At 44.0% G+C, this 18,664-nt stretch overlaps 1 protein-coding gene across 1 annotated transcript in view; it reads right to left on the bottom strand.

Moving 5' to 3' along the window:
- Positions 1 to 3,852: 3,852 nt before the first annotated feature.
- The window catches only part of Zc3hc1 (zinc finger C3HC-type containing 1), a 44,557-nt gene continuing 29,745 nt past the window's right edge, over positions 3,853 to 18,664 (bottom strand). The window contains exons 11-12 of the transcript XR_007109954.1: positions 5,003 to 5,057; positions 3,853 to 4,433 (exon numbers count right to left, since the gene is read on the bottom strand). The gene's annotated coding sequence lies outside the window, so the exon portion shown is untranslated. The remainder of the gene's footprint in view (positions 4,434 to 5,002; positions 5,058 to 18,664) is intronic.

Genomic DNA, 18,664 nt, shown 5'->3' with positions numbered 1-18,664 from the left:
GTATTGTATCACAGTCCTGGAGTCTGGGAGTCTGAGAACAAGGTTTTGGTATCTTCTGTGGCCTTTCTCCTCGGTTTCTTCTCCCTGGGTCTTTTTTTTTTTTGTACTGGGGATTGAACCTGGGACACACCCTTCCTGCAACTGAATTACATACCCAGTCCTTTTTATTTTTTATTTCGAGACAAGATCTCACTAAGTTGCTGAGGGTCTTGCTAAATTGCTGAGGCTGGACTCGAACTTGCAATCCTCCTGCCTTAGACTCCCAACTTGTTGGGGTTACAGGTGTGTACCACCATGCTCGATTACTCCCTGTCTTCACATGACCTTCCCTCTGTCCATTTCTGTGTTCTAATCTCTTCTTCCTATAAGAACCCCAGTCACATAGGACTAGGACCTGCCCATAAGACCTCATTTTAACTTATGTCTTTAAAGCTTTTATCTCCATAGCCATGTTCTAGGTATGGAGAATTAAGACTTCAATATATTAATATTGAGCAGATACAGTTCAGTCTTAACAGTGGGGTAAGAAATCACCCATGAACTTAAGCCAAGTCAGTTGAGATTTTCTGTTACTTCTGATTGAGAAAGAATATTCTGACTCAATTATCTGCTGAAATGATGAGGGACCCTACCTGGCCTGTTCCTTGCTGTATCCCTAGAACAGTGTCTGGCTAATAAATGGTTCTTGAATAAACAAACTATGCCAAACTGCTGCTCCTGATCCTGTTTTTTGTTTGTTTGTTTGTTACAGATCAGGGATTTAACTCAGGGATGCTTACCTACTGGGCCACATCCCCAACCCTTATAATCTTTTATTTTGAGACAGATTCTTGCTAAGTTGCTTAGGGCCCTGCTAAATTGCTGAGGCTAACCTCGAACTTGCAATCCTCCTCCTGCCTCAGCCTCCCAAGTCACTGGGATTACAGTCATGTGCTACAGCGCCCAGTCCTGACCGTTATTCTTGCTAATACTCATATTTTATATTTAAGAAGCAGAATCTGATATGTAAGAAATTATAATCCCTAGGCAAATAGGAAGTCAGTCCTTCATTTGGGAGGATGCATGATCTTAACATTGCTTTAGAGAGAGGCAGAAATGATGTTAGTTCCAATCTGAGCCTCAGAGGTTTCCAGTTTCAATCAAACAAGTATGTGAGGATCAAAGAGACCATGACTGATTAGGGCATTGACTATGAGTTTGGTGTGAATCAGAACCACCTGGAATCTCGTTAAAAAAAATTCAGACGCCTGGACCCACCCCATAGACTCTGAGTTAATGGGTTTAAAATGGGGCCCAGGCATCTGTGTTTTTAACAAGTCATCCAAGTGGTTTTGATGACCACTTATGGGTTTTTCCCCACCTAAATATATTGTTTTAAAGTTGTAGATGGAGATAACGCCTCTGTTGTTGTTGTTCTTAAAGTGGTGCTGAGGGTCGAACCCAGTGCCTCATACGTGCTAGGCAAGCGCTCCATCACTGAGCCACAACCCAGCCCACCACGTGTGTTTTGAGGACAATATAACTAGGGCCAGCTGAGGAATCTGAACTGAGGAAGGTTAGGAAAGGGAAGGATTCAGCTGTTATAAGTCCTGGGCTTTAGACAAGCTGTTGTCCAGGACCTGGGGGGCAGGAGGCTTGGGAGGGCTGAGACTGCCTCTCTGTAGGCACAGTTGGGCGGTGGATCTGTTGGATGAGATCATGCATGAAGAGCCAGCAGCTACCAGATTAGCTGCCCTTCTATTTACTGTGACTTTTGTTTTCTGCTTTTCGGTCAGTTGAGAGGAGGAGACAGACATGGCCTGCGTTGCTGAAAGTTTTGCTGGTGGCTTGGGAGTATGTTCGGGACTGGAGACAATCCAACCTACCACAATGTCTAAAAATAAAACCAAGCCAGCCAGAAATCAGCTAGTTAAAGATCCTGAGGTTCTCCCCAGTGATGGCGAGGCCCCGGAGCTGTTGCTGTCCTCAGGGAACCACAGCCATCTCAGCAAAGCTCCTGCGGCTCCTACAAGGTCAGGCAACTCCCTTGGGACCCCAAAACAATGCCGCTCTTGCAGGCAGGCCGCAAGAGAGTCAGCCTTCTGCCATGTTGGGTCAGCCAGGCCCCAGTAGGCCTTGCTAACTTGCCCTCGCCACCAGTAGGGCTCTATCTATTTTAAATCCTGAGAGTACAGTCCCCACAGAACAGCTGAAGCAAGTGCTTAAAATAGAGGGCCCTCTGTTTCCTGTGCCCATCCCTCCCCTCTCTCACCCAGCTTCCAACCCCCTGCTGTCTGCCTGCCAGAGAGTGGAGAACTCTTCTGAGTTTCTGTACTGCCGGGAACAAGGCGGAAGGTCAGACATTATCACAGTGAATATACCCATGAGGAAGGGCCAGGGCAAAGGGCTGGCATCTGTTTAAGCAGATGTGTTTATTGGGCACAGATCTCTTTGTGCACTTGCTTGCTTGATTCTGGGATAAATATTTTTTGAGCATGTATCACGTTGATAGCTCCATGCCACATAACAGACAAAAGTACATCCGTGGTCCCTGTCCCTGGAGGACCAAAATCATACTTGGAAAATTACTCACTCACCAAGCATGACTGTGGGACCAGGCACTAGTCTCAATGACTCAAAAAGTCCTCACTCACTGAATTTTCATAGCTATCTTATGGAGAGGTTTCAAGGAAGTCACGATTATTATTATCCCTCTTCTGAAGATGAAGACTGTTTTAGTCAGCTTTTTTTCGCTATGACCAAAAGACCTGACAAAAACAATTAGTGGAGGAAAAGTTTATTTGGGGGCTTGTGGTTTCAGAGGTTTCAGTCCACAGATGGCCGACTCCATTCCTTAGAGCCTGAGATGAGGCAGAACATCATGGCGGAAGAATGTGGCAGAGGAAAACAACTGGGGACATGGCACCAGGAAGCAGAGAGTCTCTACTCACCACGTAAAAAACATCAACCCAAAGGCAGGTCCCCAATGACCTACCTCCTTCAGCTACACTCTACCTGCCAACAGTTACCACTCAGTTAATCCATATCAGTGGATTAATGCGCTGATTAGGTTACCTCTAAACTTACATTGTGTCACATGAGCTTTGGGGGGACACCTCATATCTAAACCGTAACAAGGACACTGAGGCATAGAAGGGCTAAGTCATTTGTCTTTGGTCACAGCTTGTGAGGGACAGAACTGCAGTCTGAATCCAGTCACTGGTACCCAAAATGGGGTCAATCACCCTGGCACTACACTGCCCTTAAATGTGATTGGCACAGACTGGGGACCAAGAAGACACTTCCTGGAGCTCTTTCCTCCTCCTGGGAATTCATAACTAGGAAGGATTGAGGCTGTTTCTTAGTTGAAAATAGAACTCCAAGCTCTCAAGTTCAAAGGAACTCCAAGGTTGTGGTGTGTACGCCCTGCCTCGCTCTGGAGCCGCACAGCCCAGCCCTTTCCAACTGGGGAAGGCTGCACAGGGTTGCTGCTGTGCCTCCAAACATTCTTGGCCTGCAGGGTCGCAGTTGCTTCCAGAGACAGTTTTTGAACAAGACAAGAATCAGCCTCCAGAGAGGCACATTTATTTATTATTTATTTGCCCTCGATGCTGTTACCTAGCTTTATCACAGGACTTATTTGCCAAGCTATTTCTAAATGTTAGATCTGCCATAAACCACTCATGGCTTTGCTGCCACTGAGGTTATTCAAAAGAATGTGCCAGAGGCTCTTGAAGCTATTTCAGGAGAAAAGCTTACCAAACAAAATGAACAAAACACAAAAACCTGAGCAGGGGCAGCTTTGTTAGAAGCAGGCCGGGAGATTTCATCTCATGTTGTAACTCTGGAGGGGAGTTTCCCTTGGCACGATTCCACTCTGCAGGTTTGTTAGGAACATCAGTCTCACGGCCTGTGACCATCTTTATTTATTTGTTTATTTATTTAGTGGTGCTGGGGATTTGAACCCAGCGTCTTGTGTTTGCGAGGCAAGCACTCTACCAACTGAGCTATGTCCCCAGCCCTATGACCATCTTTGTCCTCTAGGTTATACTCTCTGGAGGGCAGGTGTCTATTTTGCCCACTGTTGTATCCCCAGCAGTAGGCGCTCAAGAAATTTGTGGTGAATGAATGAACGACTTGACATACACTAAGTGCTGTGAGAAGCTACAACCAGTAATGGAAAGCTGTAGGGCTGGAGGTGTGGCTCCGTGGTAGAATGCTTGCCTAGCATCTGCAAGGCTCTGGCTTCCATCCTCCGCCCTGAAAACAAGAAACAGCAGAAAGCATACACTGGAGGTGCTGAAGGTGTATTCTCATAACTTGAGATGATTACCTTCCCAGAGAAATGAAAATGAACACAGCCAGATACACACATATTTCCCCTGAAATAGGCTTGTCAATGTGGAGCCAGAGGACTTGGGAAACTCTCAAGACCATTCAAAGGACAGTCAGATCTAGAACAAAGAGAGGTTAGAGGGGAATTAATGGTTTGGGAAGTTGGCCAAAGAAAGAATGCCTTATCAGGGCGTGGGGTGGGGGAAGTCTACCTACAATTTGCAAAAGAGGAAGTTGAAAGAGCAAAGGCGAGTCAACACCATTTCCAGGTGTAGACACCCGGGGAGAACCCTGAACAAGACAACCAGCCACAAAAGTCATCCCTGCAGATGCGTGGGAGCCCTGTTGCTAGTTCCTAATGCCACAAATGGTTAATGTCCCCTGACCCCTGGCCTCTGACACTCTCTAAGGAATCTTAGAGATTGGGTTTTCCACGAGTCTTTCCAAGAATGTGCATTTGGAGAGCTGGCTGGCTGGTGTGCAGGGAGTTTGATTTATGAATCAGTTCCCACGAGGCTGGTCGACTCCAGAAACACTGACAGGATCATGCTCTGAACCTGTGTGGTCCAGGCCTTAGACTAAGGTGCCAACCAAACGACTGTGGCCTCCTCCCTTTGACATGTATTAACCTCTAAAAAAGATAGCACCATAATGTGAGAGAAGGTAACAAAGAGCTAACAATGCCTACCATGTGCCAGGTATTGTTCTAAGCACTTTCTTTCTTGAGGGTGGGTTGGTTAAGCCTGGTAAAATAAACATAACATAAAATTGCCAATTTAATCATTTTTAAATATACAATTCAGTGGTTAAGTACATTCACAGTGTTATACAATTATCATTACTACCCATTTACAAAAGTTTTTCATCATCCAAAACACAAACTGTTTTCATTAAATAATTCTTCATTCCCACCTTCCCCCAGACCCTCATAAGCTCCATTCTAATTTTTCTTTTTCTTTTTTTTTTTTTTTTTCTTTTCTGGTACTGGGAATTGAACCCAGGGGCCTCAAACATGCGAGGTAAGTGCTCTACCACTAAGACACATTCCCAGCTCTTTCAAAATTTTTTTTATTTTGAGACAGGGTCTTGCTAAGTTTTCCAGGTTGGCCTTGAACTTGAGATTCTCCTGCCTCAGACTCCCGAATCACTGGGATCACAGGTGTGTGCTACACCCTGCTTAGCTTCTTTCATGTACCATGTTTTCAAGGTTCATATGCATCCTGCAACTGCATTCCTTCTTAAGGCTAAATGGTATTATGTTGTATATATGTATATTTTTGTCATCTAGATGATATTGATAGACTTTTAGGTTGTGCCCACTCTTTGGCTCTTATGAATAGTGCTGTTATGAATATTGGTGTATAATAAGATCTGAGTCCCTACAGAGCTGGACATGGTAGTACACGACTGTAATCCCAGTAACTTGGGAGGCTCAGGTAGGAGGATCTCAAATTCAAGGCCAGCTTCAGAAATTAGCAAGATTCTGTCTTAAAAAAGAAAAGAAAGAACTGGGGATGTGGCTCAGAGGTAAAGTGCTTCTATGCTCCATTCCTCAGGCTCCTGAATCACTGGGCTCACAGGTGTGTGCTACACCCTGTTTGGCTTCTTTCATGTACTATATCTATATATTACTATATATGCCCCTGCTTTCAGTTCTTTTGGGCCTATACTTAGAAATGGAATTGCTGGGTCATGTGGTAATTGCAAATTTATAAGTAACTTTTGTGTAGTAAGTAATTTAATCATCACAGAAAATCCTAGAAGGCCAACAGTATTAGTATTCTCATCTTATGGATGAAGCAGAGTTAGGTAATTCACTCAAGGTCACACAGCTAACAAATAGCAAAGTCAGGATTTGAACCCACGGAATCTGACTTTGGAGTCAACATTTTTTTAAAAAATATTTTTTTTTTTAGTTTTAAATGAACACAATATCTTTATTTTATTTATTTTTATGTGGTGCTGAGGATCGAACCCAGTGTCTCAAACGTGCTAGGCAAGTGCACTACCACTGAGCCACAACCCAGCCCATGGAGTTGATATTTTTAACCACTATGGTAGACAGCAGATATGTTAAGAAAACAAAATGATGCATAAGCAAGAAATAAATGTGTATGTACAATCAGAGAATTCTAGAGTTCAGAGCAATGAATCCTGAGAGCTGGTGTGAAGCTGGAGTACAGCTTAGTTCTAAAGTGGGGGATCCTATTGAGATAGGGAGAGGGTCACAGGAGGGGCATTTGAAACCAGGGAGAAAGGCATGGGATGGAGGCTTGACTGAGTGTGGTTTGTAGAGCAGACTCTTCTTATGGAACTACAGTGTACAAAGGCTGGGTCTGGGGTTGTGGCAGAGCGCAGTGGCAGAGCGCAGTGGCAGAGCGCTTGCCTAGCAACTCTGAGGGGCTGGATTCAAACCTCAGCACCACCTAAAAATAAACAAATAAAGGCCTGCTGTCCATCTAGGACTACAAAAAAGAAAAAGAAAAATGAAAAATGAAAAATGTACAAAGGTTTTTGAAATCAGACTGGGAAAGCCCCAGTTCCATACAAATGGGGATTTGCTGAAGGATTTGGAAGGTGGTGCTTGGTAAAAGCAGGATTTGGGAGTGATTCTACTGGTCGGAGGGGGCATGAGGGGCTGGGATAAAGTGTGGAGGCAGATTCATCCTGGCAGGCAGCTGTCTAGACAGGATACCGAGAGGCCTGGACCCTGGGCTGGGTGTAGTACAAGTGGGGAAGGCAACTCAAGGCTGGGAGAGATGCAGGAGGAAGGGGTGGCAGGCTCCAGAGACTGATGAATGGTGGTGAAGGAGAGGAAACATCAAATATCAAAGGCGACACTGAGGCCTCCAGCCCAAGTGACTGCAATAACAATAATACTGACAGAAAACAGGAGGGGACCTCTGTTGAGTTTGAGGTGACAGCAGCACAACCGGATGCAAACATCCAGGAGGGTATTAGTGATGTAGGTGGAGAGTCTTCAGCTTGAAAGGACAAAGCACTGGTTTCAGTGTTGCACGCCTGTAATCCCACCAGTATGGGAGGCTGAAGTAGGAGGATCGAGAGTTCAAAGCCAGACTCAGCAATTTAGTGAGGCCCTAAGCAACTCAGTGACATCTTGTCTCTAAATAAAACACAAAAAAGGGCTGGGGATGTGGCCCAGTGGTTAAGTGTCCCTGGGTTCAATCCCCAGTACCAAAAAAAAAAAAAAAATGACAAGGCTGGGCATGATGCCAGACCCTGTAATCCTGGCAACTCAAGAGGCTGAGGCAGGGGGATCACAAATTTGAGCTAGCCTGGGCAATTTAATAAGGATTTTGTCTCAAAATAAAATGTAAAAAAGGGGCCAAGGATGTAGCTGAGTGGTAGAGTGCTTCTGGGTTCCATCTCAAATATCCCCCATTAAAAAAAAAAGACTGTGGGTGCAGCTAAGTGGTAGAGGACCTGCTTAGCACACGCAAGGGCCTAGGTTTGATCCCCAGCACTCAAAACAAACAACCATAACAACAAATGGTCAGTGGATGCTGAATCGCAGAGAACAGTTTGATAAGGAATGGGACATTTATGGAATCTCAAGCTATTTGGCCACAAATTACTCATTAGTTACAAAAGGAGAAATAAAAGCCACACAGAAGAGAAAATCGAAACATCTTAACCAGAAATAACATCTCATTAAAGATATTATGTGTGTCTCCAGTTGTGATATGCTGAGGATACCGTGTACTTTGTAATATTCTAGTCGAAAATAGGTAACCTGAACCTAATCATCAGGGAACATTGGACAAACCCAAATTAGGGGACATTCTATAAAATAACTGGTCTTTTTAAAAAGATCATGAGGTCACTGGGTACAGTGTATTTGCCTATAACCTTATCAAATTAGGCAGTCTGAGGCAAGAGGATTGCAAGTTTGAGGTTGGCTACAGCAACTTAGCAAGACCCTGTCACAAAATAAAGTAAAAAGGGCTAAGGGCTGAGGACATAGTGCAGTGGTACAGCAACCCTGGTTCAATCCCTAGTACCAAAGTGGGGAAAAAAAAGTCATGAAAGACAAAAAATGAAGGAGAGGAGAAGCCAAGGAATTAATAAGGGTTATAGCTTAGAGAAAACTAAATAGGTCCAACTTAATGGGATATGTCATCTTGGATTAGATCCTGTGCTAGGGGAAAAAATACTTTTAACAGATATCATTGAGACTACTGATGAAATTAGAATATGAACTATTCATGACCCTCCTACCTCAGCCTCCCAAGTCACTGGGATTACACTATATATTTAGAAAAAGTATATCAGTGTAAACTTTTCTAGATTTGATAACTGAATTATGGTTAAGACGGTTTTTTTCCAAAGGCCGAATGTTTTCCCTGATAAGTGGAGGATGATATATAATGGGGGTAGGGGTGGGGAATGAGAGAATAATGGGGGAACTTTAGAATATGTAGAATAAAATGAGAGGGAGGGGGGTATGAAAGATGGTGGAATGAGACAGACATCATTACCCTGTGTACATGTATGATTACACAAATGGTATGAATCTACATCGTGTACAACCATAGAAACGAAATGATGTACCCCATTTGTGTACAATGAATTAAAATGCAGTCTGTAAAAAATTAAAAGCTAAATAAAAATAATAATAATAAAAATTTACCTAAACTTACATATATAAATACAAATAGAACTATGAAATTAAAATCTAACAAAGACTGATTTCTAGCACAAAAAAAAAGTTGTTTTTTTTTTTTTTTTTTTGTTTTTTTGAGACAGAATGTCACTATGCTGCTTTCTGGTTTTAAAATCTTGGTCTCAAATGATCCTCCTGCCTCAGCCTCCCAAGTGACTGGGACCACAGCTGTGTACCACAGCACACAGCTGAGAATATTCTTTTTTTTTTTTTTTGCGGTACTGGGGATCAAACTCAGGGCCCTGTGCATGTGAGGCAAGCACTCTACCAGCTGAGCTATCTCCCCAGCCCTGAGAATATTCTTGTTCTTAGGAAATATGTGATAATTAAAATAGGAAAAATACCTGAAGAATTGAGGGGTATAAAGTAAAAAGGGCCTGAGATAAGTAGTCCACTCTCCAATTGTTCAGAAAAAAGTATGTGTGTGTGTGTATAAAAAGAACTACAAAACATTTGTGGCAAAATGTCATAAATTGGTGACACAGGGTAAAGGATATGGGTATTCTCTTTACTATTCTTGAAACTTTTCTGTAAAATTATTTCAGTTATGATAGGATATGATTTCCTTATGATAAAGTCCCACATAAGATTAGTTACCCTTATTTATTATTTACTTATTGCAGTACTAGGTATTGAACCAAAGGGTACTCTACTACTGAACTACATCCCCAGCCCTTTTTATTTTTGAGAAATGATTTTGCTAAGTTGCTGAGCCTGGCCTCAAATTTGTGATCATCCTGCCTCAGCCTCCCGAGTCACTGGGATTACACTCTTGCACCACGACACTTGGTTCCCCAGATCTTTTTGAGACTGGGTTTCACTAAAGTTACTGAGGATCTCACTAACTTGCTGAGGCTGACCTGGAACTTGTGATCCTCCTGCCTCTTTCCAAGTTGCTAGGATTACAGGTATGCACTACCACACCTGGCTTACCCCTTTTCTTTTGTTGTTGTTTTTATCATTTATTTATTTATTTTATTTTTACAGACTGCATTTTGATTCATTGTACACAAATGGGATACAACTTTTCATTTCTATGATTGTGCACAATGTAGATTCATACCATTTGTGTAATCATACGTGTACATAGGGTAATGATGTCTCATTCCACCATCTTTCATACCCCCACCCCCTCCTCCCTCTCATTTCCCTCTATGTTATCTAAAGTTCCTGCATTCTTCTCTTAACCGCCCCCCCCCCAATTATGTATCATCATTCACTTATCAGGGAAAACATTCCGCCTTTGGTTTTTTGAATTTGATTTATTTCACTTAGCATGATATTCTCCAATTCCATCCATTTATCTGCAAATGCCATAATATTATTATTCTTTATGGCTGAATAATATTCCATTTTGTATATATACCAGTTTCTTTATCCATTCATCTGTTTAAGGGCATCTAGGTTGGTTCCACAATCTAACTATTGTGAATTGAGCTGCTGTAAACATTGATGTGACTGCATCACTGTAGTATGCTGATTTTAAGTCCTTTGGGTATAAACTGAGGTGTTATTTTTTCCTTTTTATATTTCTTTTTTTTAAATTTTGTTTCCTTTATTTTTTAGTTTTTATTTTAAAATTTTTACCCTTATTTAAAAAAAAAAAAAAAAGCCCAAGATTTTGCACATAGTTCTCTCCTTTATATGACCAAAGTTGAAAATGTCAAATGAGAAGGGGAAGAGCTATAGAAGTATACATTATGTCAGCTGGGTGGGGTGGCACATGCCTGTAGTCTCAGTGGCTCAAGAGGCTGAGACAGGAGGATGGAAGTTCAAAGCCAGCCTCAGCAAAAGCGAGGCACTAAGCAACTCAGTGAGAACCTGTCTCTAAATAAAATACAAAATAGGGCTGGGGATGTGGCTCAGTGGTGGAGTGCACCCGAGTTCAATCCCTGGTACCCCCCACCCCCATAAAAGCGTATATTATGTCAAAATTTTCCTAATATTATCAAAGTCAGGCCACATACTGGGACACGCGGTCCTCCTCTTCATTTCTTTGTCTCAAATTTCCCCTCTCCAGGACTCCACTAGTCTCCCCTTCTACTTCCTCCTCATTGTTCTGAATTTCACTAAGGGGTGGACAATCATGTCTTCCACACCCCTTTCAAAGTAGGTTCTTTTCTTTTTTGATACTGGGAATTAAACCTAGGGCCTCATGCATGCTAAGCACATGCTGTAATACTGAGTTCCATCTGGCAATCCCCTAAGGTAGGTTTTTTGTTTTGTTTTGTTTTGTTTTGTTTTGTTTTTAGTACTGGAGATTGAACCCAGGGCCTGGCACATGTAGGCAGGCACTCAACCACAGAGCCACATCCCCAGCCCAATGTAGGCTCTTTGGAGGACCCAGAATGCAGTCCCTCATCTTGCATAGGATGGAAAGACAAAGTTAGCTCTGCCTCCAACCTTAACACTTAACTACAAACATGTGTTTGTTTACATATGCAAAGATTTTTCCTGAGCGTTTCTCTGGGCCAGAAACTGTGCTGGGTACTGTGAATAGTCATGGCAAAGAGACAGGCGTGCAGGTGGGTGAAGTCATCTAGAATTTCTGAGAGATCAAAGGTCATCTTACACATGATTTCACATCTTTCAACGCTCAATTTGTCTTGCTTATTACTCGTACCCTTAAGTATTGTTGTGCTCCACAAAATCTCAGTCCTAAGATTTTCAATGAGCCTGAGAACAATCAAAGCCAGTTTCTCACTGAAATCCTGTTCCTGTCCAAACTTCCGTATACCTTTAGGACACCCAGTTCCTTTGTATCAGGAAAAAGCACTAAAATTGATCTTGCAGATAAGCAAACGTGAAGGAACAGCTCCTTCTGAGATGGAGATTTGCACTTGTCCTTGTTCCAAGGATCTAAAACTGCCTCAAGGTGGCAAAAGGTAAGGGTAGAAGGAGGATCTTGGTGGAGAGAAGGAGGATTGATCAGGTAGCTGTCCCCTGTCTAATCTTTGATCTCGGTTCATGTCCTCATAGTCCGAGGGGAAAGTTCAGAAGCCTTCCCAACAGTGCACAAATAGCTTTGGAGGTCACACACTGTGGTTTGGGTTGCACTGCGGTGTTAGGCACTGAACCAGAGGGGTTACTTCACATAGACAGGACACCCAGCTTCCTGGAATGCCCAGAAATATAGCAGTTTTGGTTCCTTCAAGGGGTGTACGGGTATGGGGAGTCACTGATGAGAGCCAAAGTCAGAGACAGAGAACCTGATGTAACTGCCCCATTGTGACTATGACAGACTGGCTGATGGACACATGTGAAGCCTCATTTTGGAACTCCTCAAAAGATCTGAGGACTCCGGATGGCACTAAATGTCCACTCAGAGTTCAGAGAATAAGAATCAGCATTTCTAAAGACTTGTCTTACATGCCTGGGATGCAGTGACCTGTTCCACAGTTAGTGCCGATTCTGGCATTCCTGAGTCTGCAGGCCTCTGTTGCTTGCTCTGGCTTAGGGGCTCAGAGATGGGGAACAACCCTGGAGCCCAAAGCCTGGGCTCCTAGTGGGCAAGCTAGATACTGACTATATGCCAGTAGGATCTCAGGCACACAGCCACTGAGGAAAAGAGCATCTGCTTGGGTCATCACCCAACCCCCTCTTTCTTCTGACCTTGGCAGAAAGCTTATCGACCTGATTTCTCAGGGCTTTCTTCGTTGGCCCTTGACTTTCCATGTCATTTCTGTCTTCTGTTCTTTGCCTGTTCTTGACTCATGTCAGTCACTGTTCCTTCCTGTGGTGAAACTTCTCATCCCCAAATCAACTCTTTATGTACGTACCCTGTCACACCTCATATGGTGTCTGTGTGTGTGTGTACTTTCCCCAAAAGTTTTTACATGTTCTGAACATCAATAAGTTGTTCTGAACAAGTTAGATACTTACAACTCCTGGACATAACATGAAGACTGGCTTCCCCAAGGTCACCAGGATGACGGATGGGGCGTCAGGACAGCCAAGTTCCCGATCCTAACTTGGGCCTCCCGTGTTTACACTGAGCCCTGGGTGAACCACATATTACATATCCCAAGTTTTCTGGGTCTCTCTCTCTCTCTCTCCCTCTTTTTACACAGGTCTTGCCATGTCATCCAGCTTAATCTCAAACTCCTGGATTCAAGTGATCCTCCCACCTCAGCCTACCTAGCTGGGACTATAGGTGCACACCACCACAACTGGCTGGACAGTCTTTTTTTTTTTTAAACCAGGAATTGAACCCAGGGTCGCTTAACCACTGAGCCACATCCCCGGCCCTTTTTGATTTAAATTTTGAGACAGGGCTTAACTCAATTGCTGAGGCTGACTTTGAACTTGTGATCCCTCCTCTCAGCCTCCCAAGCTGCTGGGATTACAGGTGCGATCCACTGCGCCTGGCGGGACAGTCTCATTTTGTCATATTGTCTTCACCAAGTTGGTCCTACTTAGACCCCATGTCCTCATTTTTCTCTCAGAATATGTAGTGATGAAAGTTGTCTCAAATTACAGGCTCCAGGTCTTGTTCTGGGGAGTCACAACACAAGGACCTAACTAACAAGTGCTGTGGCCATCCTTGACTGACCTCTGCCACAGGAAGCCCAGCTGCTCCCTGTACACCAAGAGGCACAATATCCTGCGTGAGGCCATCTAGAAGGCCAGGGCGGGGAGGCCATTGGTTGGCAGAAAGTCAGTCATTATGACACTGAGGTCATGTTTTAGTCAGCAAGGCCAGAACTAGGTCTTCCTCCACCCTCCTGCCTCTCCCTCCCCTCAGGGGATAGTCTGTTGTCAGGCTTACTTCATGACAATCTAGAAAACGTGAGGGGCTGTGGGTGGAAACAGGAGTGTGCAGAGGCTTAAATGGCAGCGGGTGCCACACCCATGTCTAATGATGTGGAAGCTGTAGGGGGAGAGACAGTCAAGTGGGACCTCAGCCGGAGGGAGGCAGGCCTGACGCAATCCGCCTCTCAGCAGGACTTGGTTTTATGGGGTTCTTTGGCTGTCTTTCTTAGAAGGGAGAGCCTCATTCCTAGGCCTATGGGATCAGTGCCTCAAAAGATGGCTTCCTATATTTCCTGTCCCACCCACAGCTGTCCCCACTGGGGCCTTCTCAGTTTCCCCCGCCAGCCATACTGCAGATGGGCCTCTCTGTGGAAATCCCTTCAGAGCACAAACGTCCTCCTCCCAGTTCCACATCTTTTCTCCTCTGCTATGTCCTTGTTCCCCTAACCCAGTAAGTCAGAAGGAACAGGGGACATAGATTCTCATTTTTTATACCTTTTGAAAAAGTATCTTGTTATTATTTTGGAGATGTTTCTTGTGACACATAGCACCTATCTTGCTCCTCATCTTACTTTGGGAAACCCCAGGGTGGAGCTGTGGGAGTGGAACCCAGGTCATGGCTGACCAGTAGGGTGGGCCTGGACAGAGCTGGGGCTTAGCAAGAAAGCCCAGGGCCTCCGGGTAGTGGGACCTGGAGATGGGACGGAGGGGTGGGAGAAGCTGCTGCCCTGTTCTCTACCTCTTAGATGCAGCTCTGATCTGTGAGGGCATTTTCCAAATACTCTCAGACCTCAGCTCTTGTCTGCTCACCCAACAACGGGCGCTGGGGTTTCTGGCTTGTTGTCAGGCCCCTGCCCAGTTCCTCGCTGTTTGGAGTCATGTTTGTGAAGCCAAACTGCCTTGACTGGCTCTGGGAGGGAAGAGCAGGCAGGAAGTGCTGGCACCAGTCGGTGCAGCACACAGAAGGCGTTCCGGCTCCTGGCAGCCTGCTGGTCTAGCTCCAGGCCCAGGTGGCTGCAAGCTTCAGGATGGATGACTCAGGTAAGCTGTGCTGGACAAACAAACCAGTATTCTCACCCCAGCAGGATGATCCTGTAATTAGCCCTCCTGTTGTCATTGTACCACCACCTCCTGACGGTGGCCTTGATGGCACAGAGCCAGGACCCAAGGAGACTGGCAGGAATGTGGTTATCTTGGTTTGTGTTTTGTTGCCCAAGGTGCTTCTAAAGCTGGGCTTGGAGCTGAACTACCAGCACCCACACAGTCTGATGGTGTGGAAGCTGCTGAGCTAAAAGAGCCCTACTCAAGGCTGATCTGTTGAGGAAATTCTAGGATATCATTTTTCCTGATCCCAACATCTATCATTTCAGAACTTCCTTCTCTCAGAAGACCCCAAAGTCCAGGCAAACTGGAGACATTTGGTCAGAGACAACAGGGCGGCTGGCTGTGCCACTAAGGCAGGTGTGCCATGCCTGCCTCTTATGAATAATACCAAACAGCTTACTGAGCTACTGTTCAAAGCACTTCAATATCTCATTTAGTTTTCTCTTTCTTTTCATTCTCTCTCTCTCTTTCTTTCCTTTCTTTTTTGTAGTACTGAGGCTTGAACCCAAAGGCATTCTATCATGGAGCTATATCTCCAGTCCTTTTTCTTTTGAGACAGTTTTGCTAAGTTCCTGAGGCCTGGCCTCAAACTGGTGATCCTCTCTCCTCAGCCTCCTAAGTGGCTGGAATTACAGACATGAGCCACTGTGTCCAGCTCTCATTTAGTTTTCAAATACCCCTATGACATAGCTACTAGTATTATCTTCGTTTTACAGATGAAGAAACCAAGGTGCTGAGTAGTTGGCTCAGAAGTACATGCTGGTGCCCATCAGGTCCAATATTTGAACCCAGAATACTGGATCTAGTGCCTGCTCGCTCCACCTGCCAAGTCACCTGACCTAAGGCTGGCACTCTTACCTCTCACAGGATATTGCCTTTTTTCTGCTCTGTCATGATTACTGTAGAGCAGGAAGGGTACTGAACATGGAATCCCAGGACTCTAGGCCTGACTCAGCCACACCCACTGTGTGATCATGGCTGTTTCTGCCCACTCTGGCCTTCAGATTCTTCATTGTGGAACTTGGGGGAGTTAGGCCAATAGCTTTTCCAACTGTTTCCAGATCTGTGGCTCTACTGGCCTGGAAAGGGCACTGAGGAAAAGTCCCTCCCTCTTCCCCTGCACAGCCCCATTGGAATTCTTTACTCCTGACAATCAAGGGCAGCTTCATGGGCCCTGGAGCAGGATGGTGATAAACTTGTGACCTGGTGCCACTGACTAATGGAGCAAAGCTGCTTCCCGACTCCATACCTCAGTTTCCCCACTCAATCTAGGGAGATAATGACCTCGCTGTACTCAGTGCTACCATGAGTCAGGGTTAATTAGCATTAGTCACAGACTTTGGAATCCTTATGAGCAAAGGGTCACCTGCCGAGTCTAAGCAGCCCTATGGCTATGATGACACACCATGCTGGCCTGTGCCCCTATGAATATGTCCTTAAAACTTCATTACTGGGCTTGTTGAACTTTTTGAATTGGCCCTGAGGTGACTTGGCTCTGGGATGACCCAGACTTGAGTGCTGGTGCTGAGACTGGGGGCAAGGATGACATCTTGAGAGGGCTGCCTCAGCACTTTCACGTGTGCTGGTGGGTGCCAATGGCTTATCTTCCCCTGGGTTTGCTTTTTCAGCTGACTTCCCAGTGAACCTGGTCCTTACCCTTGCTATTCATGTCCCTATATCCTGGATGCAGGGTCCTAACCCCAACCTTGAAGTAAGGGATATTTTGTCCCACTTCTCTTGTTCTTCAATAAGTATCCATTCTCTCCATATGGACTCTTTCAATGCTTTCAATCTCTCTCTCTCTTTTTTTTTTTTTTTTTTTAGTGGTTGATGGACCTTTATTTATTTATATGCGGTGCTGAGAATTGAACCTACGCTAGGCAAGCGCTCTCCCACTGAGCCACAACCCCTGCCCATCAATCTCTTTTTCCACCACTGGACTAGCCTATAGTTGAAAGCAGGCAGCTTCAGACTGAAGTAGTTTAAGCTGGACTAGGAAGACCTGTAACAAAAATAAGGACAAAGTAAGAATGATGCAGAAATGAAGATAAATCATTTGAAAAGTGAGTGCTGTGTTGCTCACCACTGTTGATAGTGATTGGTATGAAGTGTGGAGGTCAGGTTTGTCTTGCCTGGGCAATTCAAGCTAGAAAGTCAGACATGGAGTACTGGGGGCATCTAGTGGCTGCGGCTGGTACTTCAAGCATTAGTGCTTGACACTAAAGCCCCATACCTGACCTTGAATCTCAAGTAGGCTGCTGAGACTTGCCTCAGCTCTTAGAGTTTTGGGAGATGGCATGATCAGTAAGAAGTAAAAATTTTCTAGCCATTTAATATTTGGTAAGGCACATTTCCCTTGACTTATAACTTCTCTGGCTCTATAAATAGAGTCTCACTTTTGGTTTCATTCATTTTCTTCCCCCACCAGAGAAGGTGCAATGTAAATAGAAAACCAAGACCATGACCACAGCTGGGTGTCAGAGCAGACATAATCAGACATGTCAACAGAAAGAAGGGATGATGAATTATGCTGCCCAAGTCTAGACTGGAAGAATTAAGGGGGCAGAATACAAGAAATAAACTTGTTCCATGTGTATAACAGGTTGGTGACAGTAGAAAAGGCCATTTCTATTTTCCTTATTATGGTAAAGAACACAAAAAAATTTACCGTTGTAACCTGGGCATGGTAGTGCACACCTATAATCCCAGCTGCTCTGGAGGCTCAGGCAGGAGGCCAGCCTGGGCACCTTAGCAAGATCCTGTGTCATAAATAAAATTTTAAAATTTGGAAAATTTGGGGATGTAACTCAGTGGTAGACCACTTGTCTCACATTGTGTAAGGTCCTGGGTTCAATCCTCAGTATTGCCAAAAAAAAAAAGCTAAGATCATCTTTTTTTTTTCTCCCAGACTTTGCACATTCTAGGGAAACACTCTACCACTGAGTTACATCCCTTGTCCCCATCTTAGCTGTTTGTTAAGTGTCTAGTTCAGTAGTGCTAACTATATATATATATATATTTTATATATCTATATAAATATATATATAGTTAAATATAAATATATAACTATATATAAATCTGTTGCACAATACATATATATAGAATATATATATATAGAATTTTTATTTTAGAATATATATATAGAATTTTTTCATCTTGCAAAACTGAAATTCTCATGTATGATAGGCAAAAGATCTACCAAACTACAATCTCAGCCTGTATATTTTTGTCATGGTTGTTTTACATATATCACAAAAAATTGTCCACATTGCTGCATGATCAATTACAATGATTTTAATGGTTTGAGTTATATTCCACACACATATTTCTAGTAATCAACTGTTTTAGATGTTTAGGTTATTTTCAAATTATTACCAGTAATAGTGTATTAAAGATCATCATACATATGCCTTTTCTTCTTTTGAAATATATCCTTGTTTAGGAGGCAGGCAGAATAGTGTTAGCAACACAGGCTTTGGGGGAAGATGGCTTGAGTTTGAATCTTAGTCCTCGCCTACTGACTAGGTGACTTTGAGCAAAGTTATTAATTTATACTTTAGCTTCCTCATTTGTAAAACAGGAATAGTAACTGTACCCACTTCATAGGATTACTACAAGGCTGCTGAGCATGGTGGCAAATGCCTGTACTCCTAGAAACTTGGGAGGTTAAGGTAGGAGGACCACAAATTCCAGGTCAGTCTCAGTAACTTAACAAGGTCCTGAGGAACTTAGTGAGACCCTATCACAAATTAAAGGGCTGGGAATGTAGCTCAGTGGTAGAGCACTCCTGGATTCAATTTCCAGTACCTC

This window comes from Sciurus carolinensis, chromosome 8 (genome assembly GCF_902686445.1).
Source record: "Sciurus carolinensis chromosome 8, mSciCar1.2, whole genome shotgun sequence".
NCBI lineage: Eukaryota > Metazoa > Chordata > Mammalia > Rodentia > Sciuridae > Sciurus > Sciurus carolinensis.
Note: the sequence above shows the minus strand (reverse complement) of the source record. Positions and strands in the feature narration are given on the sequence as shown.